Source organism: Planococcus citri, chromosome 3 (genome assembly GCF_950023065.1).
Source record: "Planococcus citri chromosome 3, ihPlaCitr1.1, whole genome shotgun sequence".
NCBI classification, from domain to species: Eukaryota; Metazoa; Arthropoda; class Insecta; order Hemiptera; family Pseudococcidae; genus Planococcus; species Planococcus citri.
The window spans coordinates 63,751,442-63,767,952 of NC_088679.1; the positions used below are offsets into that span (position 1 = coordinate 63,751,442).

Here is a 16,511-nt window from a genome sequence, read left to right on the forward strand (position 1 = left end):
GATAGAGAATAAAAAGTTCTACATTTTAGGTCCTATACATTATTTTTTCATGCATGTAGAACGCAAACTCAGGTCATAAAATGCGAAAAACGAAAAAAAAAATCAAAAACTTCGAACGCGTTTTTCTTAAAACTATGTTTTTTGTTGCCTCATTTTTAAAAATTCATGTCTTTTTCGCATGGTTCAATTTTTTCGCTCTTTGGCTCATTTTTTAGCAAATTTTGACCAGCTTAACCTGATATGCCTAACTAGATTTTTTCATACCTAACACGAAGTTTTCTTTTTTCCTACGGAACGCCTCATATATGTATTTCGATACCTCGCATCATTTTTTTGACAATTTTTACAATTTGCCCCACTCCCCGGGACACCTTTTATTTTTTTTGCCAAAGTAGTCGCAGAAACGTGTTCTACAGGTTCGAAAACATATACTTTGATACGTCACACAACTTTTTCCAAAAATTACAAATTTTGTACATGACCCTGACCCCTCCCCCCTTTACCCAAAACAGTACGAAAAATTGATTCGGCGCATCAAAAAACTCCAGAAACCTATTTTCAGATTTTCATAGGGACCACTGTGTAGAGGGCATCGATGTTATGCATTTGTAACTCGGAGCGCGCGACGCTGGCGTTACTCCACGACGTGCTCGTGGCGTGGAATCGTGTTCGCCCGGGCGAACGCGTTTTGTATTTCGTTGCTTTATTAGGAAAAGGTCGTAACTACAATTTTTATAAAAAATGAGATAGTGGTATCATTGGAAAGAGAATTTTGTCCTCTACATGATGCAACACTTGAAATTGAATTTCGATGTTTTTTGTTCTCGTAACAGCCGAAAACAAATGGTTTTAAATACACGTTTTCAAAACCGTTACAATGAAAAGGTTCTAAATGATATTGTTTCTCAGATGGAACCTATTTCTTTTGATTTTTGTAATTTGTTGGTAAGAAAAGTCATTATAAACACATAATTTCACGTAATTTCACTGATAAATTGCAGAAAATCAACCTCATCACCTTAAGGATATCGTTCCTGTGTATTTCTTATGGGCTTTTGATGAAAAAAGCTTGACTTAAGGTGAAAGTTCCTTTGTTGAATTTTACTTTTTTCAGTTAAGAGTTCCTCAAATAAAAAAATGAAAAATCAGTGCTATCAGGATGTTTATTTTGAAAATTAGCAGGAAAATGATTGCAATAACCAAATGTTCTCTTACCTCATCTAAAACTATCAAGTGTACTTGATAGAATGCTCTTTAAAAATTAAAATGCGTTTTCTGAGAAATCAACTTTCATGTAGTTACGACCTTTTCCTAATAAAGCAACGATTTACAAGTTCGTTGCCTGGCCTTGCGATATGATTTTATTGGACTCGGTCATACTGAGGTGTAATCTTCTCCGCAATGACAGAATTTTTGGAAGGAATTTCGAAACGCAAATTTCTAAATGAACGAAATCATTTAAAGTCGCAGGATAAACCAACAAACCAAAAAAAAAAAAAAAAAGTAAGCGAATCTATAAGTAATGATTGCTACTTACGAGTAGAAGAAACAGAAAAAAATGATCTTGAAATTATTTATGGACATTGTCCTTACAAAAATAAATTCCTGAATTGATTTAAAACAGAAAAATGAGCCTCTTTTCAATCTCCTTTTGGAATTAAAGTGACATTTTTCAAAAAAAGAACTAAAATCGTACACCAACCGCAATGCAACGAACATTTTACTCGAGTTAATACGAAAACGCGTTCGCCCGGGCGAACACTGTTCCGCGCCACGAGTACGTCGTGGAGTAACGCCAGCGTCGCGCGCTCCGAGTTACAACATTACAAAACATCGATACACCACCTCTAAAAATTGATTTTTTGAAAAATGCTCGAAAAGGTATTTTTTTAAAACCAAAAGAAACAACATTAGAAAGTGAGCAACTTTAAAAAATACTTCAAACCCGTTCGTTCACCTGGAATAGTGTAATGAAAACTGTCGACGTGGTATCCGTGGGTATTATGGCGAGATAACGGGCTAAACTTCTCGATGGCCCTGTGGCGCAACGGATAACGCGTCTGACTACGGATCAGAAGATTCCAGGTTCGAATCCTGGCAGGGTCGACTTTTTGAAAATATTTTTTTTTGATTTTTATTTCATTTCTGCGTACGAATAGATATTAGAAGTGGGTTTAGTTTTGTTTTGATGCGATTTGGTTTGTTATTCGGTTTGAAAATCGACTTAGAAAAATAATATTTGCACTGTTCATACTTTTTTTTTTCAATGATATTTTTCTCGATATTCTTTGAACGTTTTTTAATTTTTGAGCAAAAACGGTGGGGTTTTTTGCTATTATGTATCGGACATTATCTAACGGGAATTTAATTTCCGATTTTTTGATATAAAAAAAAATAAATTTTGACTATTCCATCGCGACGAATTCAATTTTCAGGTAGCAATTTTTACCAGTTTTCAGCATTTCACAACATTTTATTAAGAATACGTCGAAGATGTATCGTAAATCCCAATTTTTTAAATTTTCTCAGTATTCAGCATTTTCTCCTCTTCACATTGATATAATCACCTGATTTGTAGCTTCAATATTCGCAGAGAAATTCAATTAATTACAAATTACTGAGAATAAATTGCATTTTTAATTTTTTCACGAAAACGGAAGGGTTTTTCATTATCATGTGTGAAACATTATTGAAAAAGAATTTAATTTTCAATTTTTTTTACATGAAAAAAATAAATTTTGATCATTTCTAATGCGACAAATTCAATTTTCATGTTGGTAGCAATTTTCACCAGTTTTCGGCATTTTACAACTTTTTATGTATTAAAAATACATCAGGGTCATTCCACGTCAATTCGACCAATAAGTGGTAAGGAGGGTGGGCGATTATTTGACATTTTTTTCTATGGTATGACCTTCCAAAGGGTTGACCAATGGCGCAAATCGCAGTCCACTAGCATTTTTTTAAAGGCTGCCAGGGGGTGTCAAAGTTTTCAGTGTACTTGCAATATCATTCAATTCAGCAGTGGATTACTCGATAACTGCGATACCTACCAAAATGGATTTTTTTCCAATAGGTATGGGTTTTGAAAGGCTTTTTGATGGCATCATGAAAATCAGTGTTGCCACTTTTTTTCGTACGAAAAATTAGCTAGAAAAGTTTCAAAACGTAGTTTTCGTATCGTGCCGACTCTCAAAAATTCTGAAAAAAATGTATAATGGACAAATTTTCATGCTTAATAACATATTAAAAAATTGGAATGGCATTATGTCGAAAAGTCGATTTAAAAAAATTAAAAGTTTGCGAAAACATGCGATTTTTTGATTTAAAACGTGAAAAAAAAGTTTCGAGTGGTGAAGTTGACCCATTTGACCACAATTTTTGCGTATCCGTTTGAAATTTGAAAAAAAAAAAAAAAAACTTCTCACTCGATGAAATGAACTTATCACAAAAAATCAAAAATCGAAAAAATTCAATTTTCAGTTACAAACATCAAAAAAAATTCAAATTCATTCTGTTGTCTTGAAATATTTCATGAAAAAGTTGATGAAAATTACACTCATAACAAAAAAAATCAAAATGCGTTAATTTTTTGAATTCTTAATTTTTTCTGATAAGAGTTTATTCATCGAGTAAAAAGAGTTTTCCAACTTTTTCTACAGATACGTAAAAATAGAGGTCAAATGGGTCAACTTCACCAGTCAAGACCTTTTTCTCTCGTTTTAAATCAAAAAATCACATTTTTTCGCAAACATTCGATCTTCTTAAATCAACGTTTTACAGTATAATGCCATCCTAATTTTTCAATATGTTGTTCAGCATGAAAAGTTGTCCATAATATATTTTTTTCAGAATTTTTGAGAGTCAGAACGATATGAAAACTACGTTTTGAAACTTTTCGAGCTAATTTTTCGTACGAAAAAAAGTGGTAACACTGATTTTTATAATATAACCAAAAATCCTTCCGAACTCCCTAACTATTGGAAAAAATTCCATTTTGGTAGGTATCACTGTAATCGAGTAATCCTTTGCTAAAATGGATGATATTGCAAGTCCACTGAAAACTTTGACACCCCCTAGCAGCCTTTTAAAAAAGGATAGAGAGTTGCGATTTGCGCCATTGGTCATCCCTTCAGAAGGTCTTTCCACAGGAAACATTTCAAAAAAAATCGCCGACTCCCTCACCACTTCTTGGTCGAATTGACGTGGAATGACCCAACTCTGATCATCTCTCCAGACCACAAAAACAACTCAAATTGAAAAACCCCACTCTTGGTTTTTTTTAGGGTCTTAAGTTGAGCCCATTTGCAACTCGAGAACAAATATGCAGTTGCCGAGTGATAATTGGAAAATAAACACGACTTAAATATTACGACGTTAGCGCCAGCGGAGTTGACAATACAAAGAGTGTGGCAAAGCTGGAAGATGCGCGCCCAAAGACAGCGAAATTTTAATTAAGACCGAGTTATTGTATAAATTTATAGAAGCGACGACGACGACGACGATGAAAATGTACAAGTTAATCGTGGTGCGGGGGCACGAGCAGGGGTGTAAATAGAAAACGTGTGTACAGTTTGACGGTGGAAAGCATGGTATGGCGTGGCGTATTCGAGCTACACTATCTTGGAATACGACTTGGAGTTTGGTTATGGTGGCAGAGAACGAACGCGGTGACGTGTGGTGCGAGATGCCAGGCCAAAGAAAAGCTGTGGCGGCGCTTTGTTTAGTTGGAATTTGCATTAATGACGAATCGGCAAGATGGAGCAGAAAGAAAGTTAACTCGGTTGTACATTAACCCCTTACATAATTTTGACATTAGCTATTCATTGTGCATCGTCATTAATGCGAGGTTAGAGGGAAATTTCGGGCTAAAAATTAGCGATGAATACGAAATAAGCGGCGGTGTTGTTAGGTGAGTCGTCCCAGCCCTTTCGTCGTCGAGCTGCATCTCTTGGTGAGCCAAAATTAACAGGATGTGGTTTCCAGTCAAACCAGTGAACCACTGATATGATGTGATGTCCGCGTCATACTAGAGATGGTACATATTTGGAAATTAAGAAGGATTTATTATTAATCGAAGGTGAAATGATTTTTACAGATTTCCGAAATGTGGGGGGGGGGCAGATGCTTTTTTAGTGGAGAAGGGTATTCTATTAGCACTAAAAAAGCTAATTTTTCATTTCAGACTGCTGGCAGTGCCACACGTGACGTTACACATAGACCCAACGTTTAAAGCGGTTTTCTTAAATAAGACTCCGCAATGTTTTTAAAAAATAAAAAAAAAGTGAACAATAACTATTTGTACACAAAAAAATCATTCAGTTTATTGATCTTAAATTTTATTTTTCGTCAACCTTGCAAATCCAAATTAAAAAAATCCTGCAAACCCAGATCAAAATCAGCGACACAAACTCTGAACTGAAATAAGAGTAAGTAATTCTGATTTCAATCTGATTAATTAAATATTACATATAATGTTTCGAGCAATTATTGTCAAGGTCTTCAGACCCCGAAATTTTGAAGAGTCAAGTATATGTAATTGATTTTGATAATAAAAGGCCAAAGTTAGAAATATTCTATCAGACAAGATCGTGTTAGAAACCGCTGAATCTGACAGCTTCAACAATGACTGCCATGAAGAAAATGACGCTGATGATAGACAGTACTTCAAAGTGGAAAAAAATGCCCAAAACAGAAGAAAAATCAATATTGTAAAAATTGTGTTACTTGTGCCATCCTCGTTCTTCATAAATGCCGTTTACACATCTCAGCATATCGTAGCTTATTATGTAGGTACTTATAAATTATCAATTAAACCAGGTTCAATTGATAATTTATTTTGTTTGATGGAATTTATTCAGACAACCCCTGAATTTTTTAGCAAGTTTGTCAAACAACACCATGAATAGTGTTTAAATCATAATAAAAATGTATTCACAACAGACAGAAAATTTTTTTTTTAAATGTTGTAAAATATGTAGATCCAAGCCCAAAAATGAAATCGCAAAAAATTCTTTGAAATACGTAAATGTTCAAAGAAAGAAGTTGCAAGTTCTGTTTCAAGATGGATCGTGGGAAAGTATTGGAGTTCATTTCTGCTTTCAAACAGTTTCAGTGTCTGTGGAATGTTAAGAGTTGCCGACCTTGATAGCATATGAAAAATTGGGCAGTCAATATTTTAATTGTTCTGTCGATGCTGTGAACAAAATAAATGCTCTGGGTCATTCCATGCCAAATCGGCGGATTTTTGCACGAGGGGTCTTCGATTTTTTTCAAAATCAGATCATTTGTAGAGGTCATCAAACGATGACGAATGACGCAAACCGGACATTTTTTCGATTTTTTTTGACGGAGCTGTGGCGCATCAAAGTTCTCCAAAATGGCCGAAAATGGAAAATTTCAGTTGCAAATTGCTCCGGTTGTACGTGGTATAGAATTTTGACCTTTTTTTCAAATTGTAGTACTTTGAGAGGGTAATCGACGAGTGATGTCAAAATCAGTGTTGCCACTTTCAAAAACCTAAAAAAATCGATTTTAAAACTTATAATTTAAATATAACCACGATGTCCGCCAGTAAAAATTCTGAAAAAATTCTCAGTTTTAGTCCTTTTTATGTAGAATGACATATCAAAAAATTGGAGGGGCCTTTTTTTTCATTTTCGAGAAAAAAAAATTACAAGTTTTACAATTGCTGTAAAAGTACCATCAGAAACCTAAAAAATGAAAATTTTTGCATTTTTGAAATATTTTACCAATGTGTAGACAATAATGTGAAAAAAATCCCCCTCTCCCCAATTTGTCGACAAATTGACGAAAAATGCATATATTTCACTCTTGAAATAAAAATTTATAGCACGAAAAATGTCAATTCGTTGACAATTGGGGAGAGGGGGATTTTTTTCACATTATCGTCTACACATTGGTAAAATATTTCAAAAATGCAAAAATTTTCATTTTTTAGGTTTCTGATGGTACTTTTGCAGCAATTGTAAAACTTGTAATTTTTTTTTCTCGAAAATGAAAAAAAAGGCCCCTCCAATTTTTTGATATGTCATTCTACATAAAAAGGACTAAAACTGAGAATTTTTTCAGACGGACATCGTGGTTATATTTAAATTATAAGTTTTAAAATCGATTTTTTTAGGTTTTTGAAAGTGGCAACACTAATTTTGACATCACTCGTCGATTACCCTCTCAAAGTACTACAATTTGAAAAAAAGGTCAAAATTCTATACCATGTACAACCGGAGCAATTTGCAACTGAAATTTTCCATTTTCGGCCATTTTGGAGAACTTTGATGCGCCACAGCTCCGTCAAAAAAAATCGAAAAAATGTCCGGTTTGCGTCATTCGTCATCGTTTGATGACCTCTACAAATGATCTGATTTTGAAAAAAATCGAAGACCCCTCGTGCAAAAATCCGCCGATTTGGCATGGAATGACCCTCTAAGAACAGCGTGGAAAAGCGAGGAGAGCAAAATAAAACAGAGTAAATGAAAAAAAGCACAATGAAGAAAAGTTGAAAAATGAATTATGCACTTCTTTATCACATCACTATGTTTGAGATCTAGCCATTCGTTATGTTTGATAGTGTAGATGCAAGACAGTTTGGTTGCCGTGTTTGACAAACCTCTTACTCATAGATCAGAAAGCTTAGGCTGCAGGCTGGAGGTTTCTGATCCCCATGTCTTGCTTATGGGCTGTTTCGGGACGTCCGAACCAGCATTGATCGACACTGGTATTTCATTCAATCATTAGTTTTGTAGGATCCGCATAGAAAATTCATATGCTATTTCATGGAGACATTTCCCCTTTTGGTCCATGCTAATGCCAAATAATGTTATAAGGGGGATTGTAGTAACTGCTATAGAGGAATAGGGCAGACATCCCTCTATAAGGTGTTTAGGTTAAGAATTATTCCTTACGTGGGGAATAATTGCTTGGTCCAGACTAGCTCAATTCGGACACTGGGGTAATTCCAACCTTCCCATATACATTATAATCGAGAGTATAAAACAACAAATAAAACGAGTCATATTCGTAAGGTGTACGCAATATGTTTAATCGTCGTAATATACAATGTTTATAAAGCAGAGTCTTTCGGCTATCACACACATATGTGTGTGATTCCGAGATTTAAGTGTCATTTAAGAATAGCGTGAACACATTAAATTGGGAAACATAACATATTCATGTTATTCACTGGGGTCAAAGCAATATTATTAAGTAAACACAAATACATTAAATGAGAACATGTAAAATATTCATGCAGACTTACTGAGATTTGCTAATTGCAACTCATTGCAATTAAGTAGCGATATGCGATATTTACTGACACTGTCACTGTCCAGCCATCTCTCCGTTGCACTCCTAATACTTGAGGCATTCGACGACAATTAAGAGTTGTTCGCGTTATTTCATCAAAATGATTATTTATTTCAGTTTCGTTTAGCAGAGATATTTAAATTAATTCAGCATCGTTTAGCAGAGATATTTAAATTACGTTAATGCGTTATTTATGAATTTCAGAGTTATTCATTTAGTTTTCACGAGTTATTTACGAGTTATTTTCACGAATTCACGAGTTATTTATAGAGAGTTATTTAGATGAAATTTATTATCATAAAGTAAAAATGTCGTTGGTTAAAAAAGTTTCGATGAATACGCATACGGAAATCTACGCAGAGAAGTTCATACGTAAGTAAAAATCATTGCGATCATTTATTCTATCAATGATGAATGCTCTAAACAAAATTTCGTTTTGATATAGCTAAAAGAAAACCGATAATTCCCGATGGAATACTAAAAAACTTAGGCGTACGCTATGAAATAGAAAAAGAGATACAGAGTGAGTGAACAAATGTATGAAAAATCGATTGAGTTGGATCAAAAACACTTATGAATTTTTTTTTGTTTGTAGGCAAGAGCATGTACGTCTATGAGTATAGTGACCGACGTAAAACGATCATGAAAACCCTACTCGATGAGACACGAATGTGCCCACCGAAAATGTAGTTAATAATTCCTATAAATCTTCTTTTATTTTTTCGTTCAATACCGGTTCTAGTATATTAAGTATAATGCTCGCATGTTCCCTTTGCCTTTGAGGTTTACTCCTCAGCTAAGCGGCTTTATGATCAATATATTGATTAAGCATTGATAGTTGAGGAGTACTTCTCAAAGGCAAAGATGTATCAGTCAATTGATTGATATATTTTTTTCTCTTCATCGTATACTCACATATGGACGGGCATATGTGAGTAGCTAAATTCATATTACTAAAAGTGATCTACGTGATGGTAGGATAACATCACGTAGATCTCAAATGAAGGGAAGCTACTTTCGGTTCGTAGCTACCTTCTGAAAAACTGAAGCAGCAAATGGCTTTCCATGAACGATGGAAAGGAGACAAAGCAGAGAAACCGCGACCCTTTTCGTTTTTGTCAATTCAAGGGACCCGAGGTGATGAATGTTTAATAATGTATTGGCAGCAAATGTTCATATTTTTATCATTACTTTAAGTATGTAAGTATGGAGTCGATTACGACTTACTCTTAGTCCTAGTAATAATCCTCATTAGCATATTACATGCTAATGATTTGCTATTATCTTTCAATTCTGAAAAAATCAAGCAAAAGAGAGTTACTTACTATCGAATATACTACTATAATGGAGCATTGGATACCATCTCTGATATCAATTCAGGGCTCCCTTCCAAGCTGCGAAAGAGAATGCTCGAACACACGCGTTTGGCAATTCTAATAAAATTAAGTCATTTTCGTGCTCGGTTCATTTCGATGTTTTCGGCGATTCGTGCGCGATTTTTTGTGTAGCCCCAGATGCAGTCACGTGCAGAATCGAAGATTTGTATTACAGGTAAAATTTAATCTACCTACTTGAAAATTTTATTTTCTCGTTTTAGATGAATTTTTGACTCCCCAAGATACTCCATTTTTTCAAAACTTTTCAACCTTATCTCAGACATCGTGTATAAATTATAGGTATACCTAACGAGACTCCAACCAAACTCTCAACCTGCAATCCAAATCTCCATGTGCCTGTTTTGCCAACTGAGTCAGTAACTGGCTCACAAACTGAACCTATTCAAGCAATTCAAATAGAAAATGATACATCGTCATCTGCTGATATTGTTACTGTAAGCACTGATCCTGCAGAATGGATCATTAACGATTTGACCACAAATTACCTACTTTCAAAAGAGATTAATCAGAATTTAGACCAAGATTTTTCCCACACGAAGACATTTCGTGTAGGTCTTTGACAAAAAAAATTTTGAACGAAAAATGAAAAATGGTAAGAAAATACCTAGGAAATACTTATGCTATTCTGCTTTTAAAAAAGCGTTATTTTGTGTTCCATGTCGATTATTTGGTGACGGCAATTCGAGTTTTAAGAACATGTGGGTACACAGACTGGCCAAATGTACAAAAAATCTTAAGTAGTCATGAAAATTCTCCAGAACATACCGGGTAACGAGTACATTTTCGCTCTAAGAGGGAAGAAAAAAACGTACATTCGCACGGACAAAGCGTTAGCCATCATCACCAAACAGCTAGGACTGGAAGGCGTCACAATAGGCAAGATAAGAAAAATGGCCGCCACAAATGCGACCTTCGAATCAGATGCATGTAATATTAGGATTTCATTCTATTCCTGATAGGTATGTAGATGATATCATTGTCGTCGAAAATTCACCAAATTCCCATAATCGTTTCGAAATAGTCAGTGGTACGGTCGAAGATTTTAATGAAGAAAATCCCATTGATCCCGATGCATTCTTTACATCCATTCAGTTGGATAGTACTATTCATTAGTCGTTAAAGTGTTATAAATTGTTTTGTATCAATTCGTTAGTATCAATTAGTATCGTTCTTTTCCCTTTGTGGTTTTTATTATAATTATACAAGAAGATAATTTATGTACATCATTTCGAGTAAGTTACTTTTATGATATTATTTTGTCTTAGTGTATTATTGAGTGACATTGAGTGTTAAGCCTCGTGAGCTAGCTGAGTCCCTAGCAGAAGTGTTCCTTTTCCTAGAGAACAATTCTGGGAGTCTCTTACCCGAATATCCATCCATTAATCTATATTACCCTCGGCTTAAACCCTTTAATAATCTCTCATTGGCAAGGTATTGTAATGTTTCAAGCGATTATTGCCAATGTCACGTTTCAAGACCCCCAAAAAAAGAAAGTTCGAGTTCAGAATTTGCATGGATCAGCAAAAAATTGAAAAAAATAGACGACGAAATAACTCCTGAAATAATAGGGTCTGAGCTTATTGATTTTGCAAATAAGTGGCTCAAATTGAAAAATATTTCATCTGACAAAATCTTTTTGGAAACTGCTGAATCCGAAATCTCCGACGATGACTGCCATGAAGAGTGTACACATATTAAGTAAATCATCCCTTGTGTATTCATTTACATCATACCTTTATTGGATAAGGTGTGTTTATAACGTGTTCGTGTAATTTGACTGTATCGAAGTGAATGCAAGAAGCAATGAAGGAACCGAACGAACTGTGTAGCAGATGGAGAGCAAGATGAGTTAATTTTACGTGTTTCAATATTAAATAATTATATCAAGTATATTTAATTAATTTAATCACAAATTTATTTTTTTAAATTATATTTTATGATTTTAAAGATGAGTTTATAATTAGAATTGAAAATAAATTTAAAAAATAATAACGAAATGAATCGGGTGCACAAACGCGCACTAACGATGCATCAACGATTGACATCAATTTCGAGTTGAAATTTTGAATAAACCGTGATGCAAGCATCACAAAACTTTCCGAACGGCTTGGCGCAAAAAGCTAAAATAGCGGAGGTCACTAAAAAAATGAAAAAATATAAGTGTGAAAGACATATAGGTATATTTGCATGATGACAAACAAAGTTTTTACGGTCAAGTAAATGTATAATTTCTAGTACTAGTCTATAACATAGGTACATAAAATTTTTACAAAATGTCATTTGCGAAACCACAAGCAACAACTGATATTCAAATACATTTTGGTGAATATCAATTGTGCTGATTTTTTTAAAAAACACGTAAGTAAGTAATTTCAAGTTCTTATTTTCAGAAGAGACTAGATTTAATAAGCTGCCATCCTCATTCAAAATGCACGAAGACGCGAAGAGGCACATATTAACAAGACTGCGGAATGATCCCATTAAAGCAACTTGAATAGAAGATCAAACACTAATGAATTTTGTCAACACCACTGTGGAGAACTACTTCACACAAAGTGCTCATAAACACCTCAGGGCTCGCGTACGAGCGATGGCGCACTTTCTGCAGGTGGTGAGGGAGGGTAAAACAGAATGAGTATCTGACTTTCGCTCAAATCATGGATGATGACCATTATCTATTAAATAGTCTAGCAGCCAATCACTCTCTCCCAAAATTTCAAAAATAGTACATTCAATTTCTCTGATGTTTTTGTTAAATTCGAGAAATTGTAAAATTAATTAAGTATTCTTATTAAATGCGCCGATAAAATTAGTTTATTCATTTTTCATTACATTTTACTTGAAAGGTATAATTTAGAAAATGTGGCTCATTTTGAGTGCTATTCCTGCAAAAGTGAGTATCTATTTGAACTACAATTACGCATGCGTTAAACTTTGACATGCCACAATTTTTGAACAACCTCGAGGACAATAAGTATTTTAAGGTACCAATTTATAGAGAATTCTTACAATGACAATCTAACTGTGAGTTTTAATTACCATATGCACAGAAAAAAAACGCAACCCAGATTACCTAACACAATCAACGAAGTAGTAAATACTTTGAACAATGATATGCCGAAGTGGACTTAAATTTCGCAGAGATATGCTGCAGATGGACGAGAACTGACTGTACAGGAACGGAAGTTTCTAATTTCCCACTGTACCGAAAATTAATCAACATAAATGATGATTCTCTCAACGATTCACGTGAATGCGATGCAGCTATGAAAGATGTTTCCTTAATGCACTAACCGAAGGTTCTGACATACAATATTTAGCATTCTGCCCTGCTGGAAAGACATCGAGTCGATTTGCAGCTGTATTTGTGTCTTTGCAAGACACTTAGATGCATAACGTCCAGTTCGATCATAAGTGAATGGTTCGTCCTGGTTACCCATCATTAAGGATAACAAAAAACGCGAATATCAATTAATATTTGTGACGTAATTTTGTTATTCATGTTTTGTAGGTGTGCTTGCAGTTTCTGTAAGAAAAATCTAACATCAAGAATTACTCTTGGAAACCATTTATTCATCGCTGCTGTGTCACCACTCGCCTAGCTAGCTATGTACTATGTAGTTAGCTAACCTAATATTAGCGGATGAAGGGTGCGGATATATGTTCGATTATCCTGTAGGTAACCGGTTGTGCTGTGTATATTTTCGTGTGGTGTTGTTTCTCTTAATAAAGGCGTTAAGCCCCCTCGCGTGTTCTTATTCAACTTACGTTGGTTGCGCCATTCATCTGAAAAGGTGGCATATATTTGATGTGGTTATGATAGATTTCAGCTATGCGTTTTACATGCCATAAACATAGCATGGAATGAAATGTCATTGGCATCCTACTTGCATGTTTGTTTTGAACATTATGCTGATAATATCCAGAAGGCTAGAATGAGACAACTTATAATCATTCACATCAGCTGTGCTCAGAAAATAGGAATTCTAAAGAGATTCTGTACTCAAAAGAAAATTAGTGGAGCACCAAAAGGAGTCGAAGTTAATTTATTAATGTGAAAATGTGTATATGTATTACAGTTTCCAATGCATCAATAATTGAAGTCTCAGAAGCGTCTATAATCACAATTTCCGACGATTCAGGTTCTCGCGGAGTCATAGAATTTCAAAGTAAAAAGGGGTACTGATTTAGTTGATGTGAGTAAGTAACTTTTCAATCTTTCAGATACCGAAGTAGCACCTGATCGAAGGGCACCAAACTAAAAAGAGCGAACCAAAGTTCATTTTCCAGCTAAAAACAAAAATCCTCCGGACCCAAGGGATCAGCTGGAACCGCTCCAGAGTATCCTTCCTGGACATTTCTACGAACTTTACATCGGCCAACTTGACCTAATCCGACGAAAAGTGAATGGTATATTTTGATAGCATAGGTTCACCAAACACGCATACCACCTCTTTTTAAAGAGTAAGAAATTCACAAGTTTTTTTTCTACAGCTGAAGATGCAGAAAAAGACATAAGTGAAGCCGAAGCGGATTGGGCATCAGCCAATGCCCAAGGGTTTTTAGCTGCGCACTATCATTCTTCAGCCTTTCCAATTTATCTTCCATCGCAGTAGTTTTCGCTTGGAGAGCATCTTTTTCCTATACAAACGCACGAATATACATATATCGATAATTATCAACATTATAAATCTAAACAATTTTCCCACAGAAACACATACTCTTAAGTTCCTATGATCCTATGAGAATCGTATGCAGTCTAAGTCTAATGCAGTTCATTCGAGCAGTTGTGATTGTTTTTATGCGCGTAGTTAATAGATCGAATTGTTAATACTGTTTTTATGAAAATGAAATAAAATGTCGCGGTACTATTTCTATTTAATACTGGCGTTGACTATTCGTGGGAGTCCAGCTGATACTTCTGTAAATGGTAACGTTTTTTCGATTTTAAACCAATATACATATTCAAAATCCTAGGTAAGTTGTCTTTTTTCTTTTAATGTATGGTGACTTCCATATATTGAAAGTTTCATAAAAAGTATAAAATGAGACAATAGTGAAACAGCCTTTTTTAAGAAATGGCGTTTTTATCCTCTGTTTTAGAGAGAGAAACAATAATACGGCTTCCGACCTTATCAAAATTTCTTCAAAAAGTAAGCTGCCATTTAACTTAGCAGAACCCTGCTGTTCTGTTCTCCAGGCAATGATAATTATCATTTTTTTTCAATTTTTGGCTCAAAGAACCAAACTTCGTTTGGGGTGCAATACGCGCACGCGCGTCTCTATTCACCAGCGTCACTATGGTAACGGCTCCGATACCGTTTTACATGCGGTAGTTTTCACCGTTGAAGTTTATTAGCGAAGTTAAGCAAACCCGACAGCCCATCTCCCCCACCCCCACCCCATAAATTTATCACAAAAAAAATCACCGAATTCATCCAAATTAACCGAAAACAATTTCTTCAAAAAGTAAGCTACCATTCAACTTAGCAGAACCCTGCTGTTCTGTTCTCCAGGCAACGATAATTATCATTTTTTTTAAATTTTTGGCTCAAAGAACCAAACTTGTAGAAAGATGGTAGAATATTCTACTGTGCCGGAGTTGTTTCTGTTGGTGATTTGATAATTCCAATTTCGGAAAATATCACCAATCAGCACCATGTACGTAGAAGCCATAACATCATTTTTAGTCAATTTGAAAGGTTTCTGCAAAATTCAGCTAAAAAGGTGGCCTATATTTGATGTGGTTGTGACACAAAACGAAAAGTTAATAACTGCATAAAACGAAATTTCGAAAAGATCACACAAACAGTGACATGATCTATCGTCAAAATTGTTGATTTCAGTTACTTATGCATATAAAATAAAAAATCCCGAGGTTGTGTGAGATCGCAAATTGAAAGCTATGATAGCTTTGTCTCTAAAAATTTTGCATACATACGATGAAGATTTGGTTAAACAAAAGAAAAGCGGTCATTCGAAGAGTGAAGAAAGACGACGTCAATGAATGGATTATCTCCTAAGTTCACCGAATAATGATTCAGTCATATCGTTGAGGAAGAATTTATTCATAAATTGGGTGATGTGAAGACGCTAAACGATAAAGCGTAATGAGATTCAATATCATCAGCTAGCTACTGGTCAATACAACATGAGAGAAATTTTGAATGTGCAATTGAATGAAGTAAGTTTATCGGCTTCCAGCAATTACACGCTGAACGTAGCCGCGCCAGAAATTCAACCTGGCAGATTGACGCGAACGTCCCAACCCAATCCTGCTGAAACACGATCGATTTCACGATCAAATTCAACATTATCCCTCAGCGATCAACCTTCGCACACGCCTCAAACCATTAAAATTTACTAGGTAAGGACTAGTATGATGATTAGAGCCCATAGGGAATCTACTGCACTACGAAAAATTTATGACGAAGAATTTGGAAAAGTGAGATCGACTTTTTCTTTTTCCAATCAGTTTTCAAGAGGAGATGTGGCATTCTTAAAGCAGATGATTACTCATAATCATGCCATGTTTCCAGAACCATATGATATGATATAATTTTCAACCACTTAGATGCTATGCCACTAACTATAAAAAATTACTACTTTGATAAGGTTTGTGTTGATACTGAGAAAGCTATCCAGCTAGTACGTAATTAAAATTATGGAATAGAATTTCAAAAAAGAGGACTCCCTCATGCACACATAGCTGTTCGTGTGAAGGAAGGAGGGTCCATTGATCCAAAAAGTAATGATGAATTTGTTTTGAAAAAATTTGAACATTAAAAG

At 34.9% G+C, this 16,511-nt stretch overlaps 2 protein-coding genes and 1 non-coding gene across 5 annotated transcripts in view; 1 reads left to right on the forward strand and 2 right to left on the reverse strand.

The window, feature by feature from the left end:
* Positions 1-16,511, reverse strand: part of LOC135840635 (limbic system-associated membrane protein-like) — a 390,872-nt gene that overhangs the window by 228,500 nt on the left and 145,861 nt on the right. The window lies entirely within an intron of this gene.
* LOC135841952 (serine/arginine repetitive matrix protein 1-like) overlaps positions 1-16,511 on the reverse strand; it is a 121,779-nt gene that overhangs the window by 71,746 nt on the left and 33,522 nt on the right. The gene's annotated exons all lie outside the window — the stretch shown is intronic.
* Positions 2,034-2,106, forward strand: TRNAR-ACG (transfer RNA arginine (anticodon ACG)). The gene has a single exon. It is a non-coding gene; the product is annotated as a tRNA-Arg (tRNA).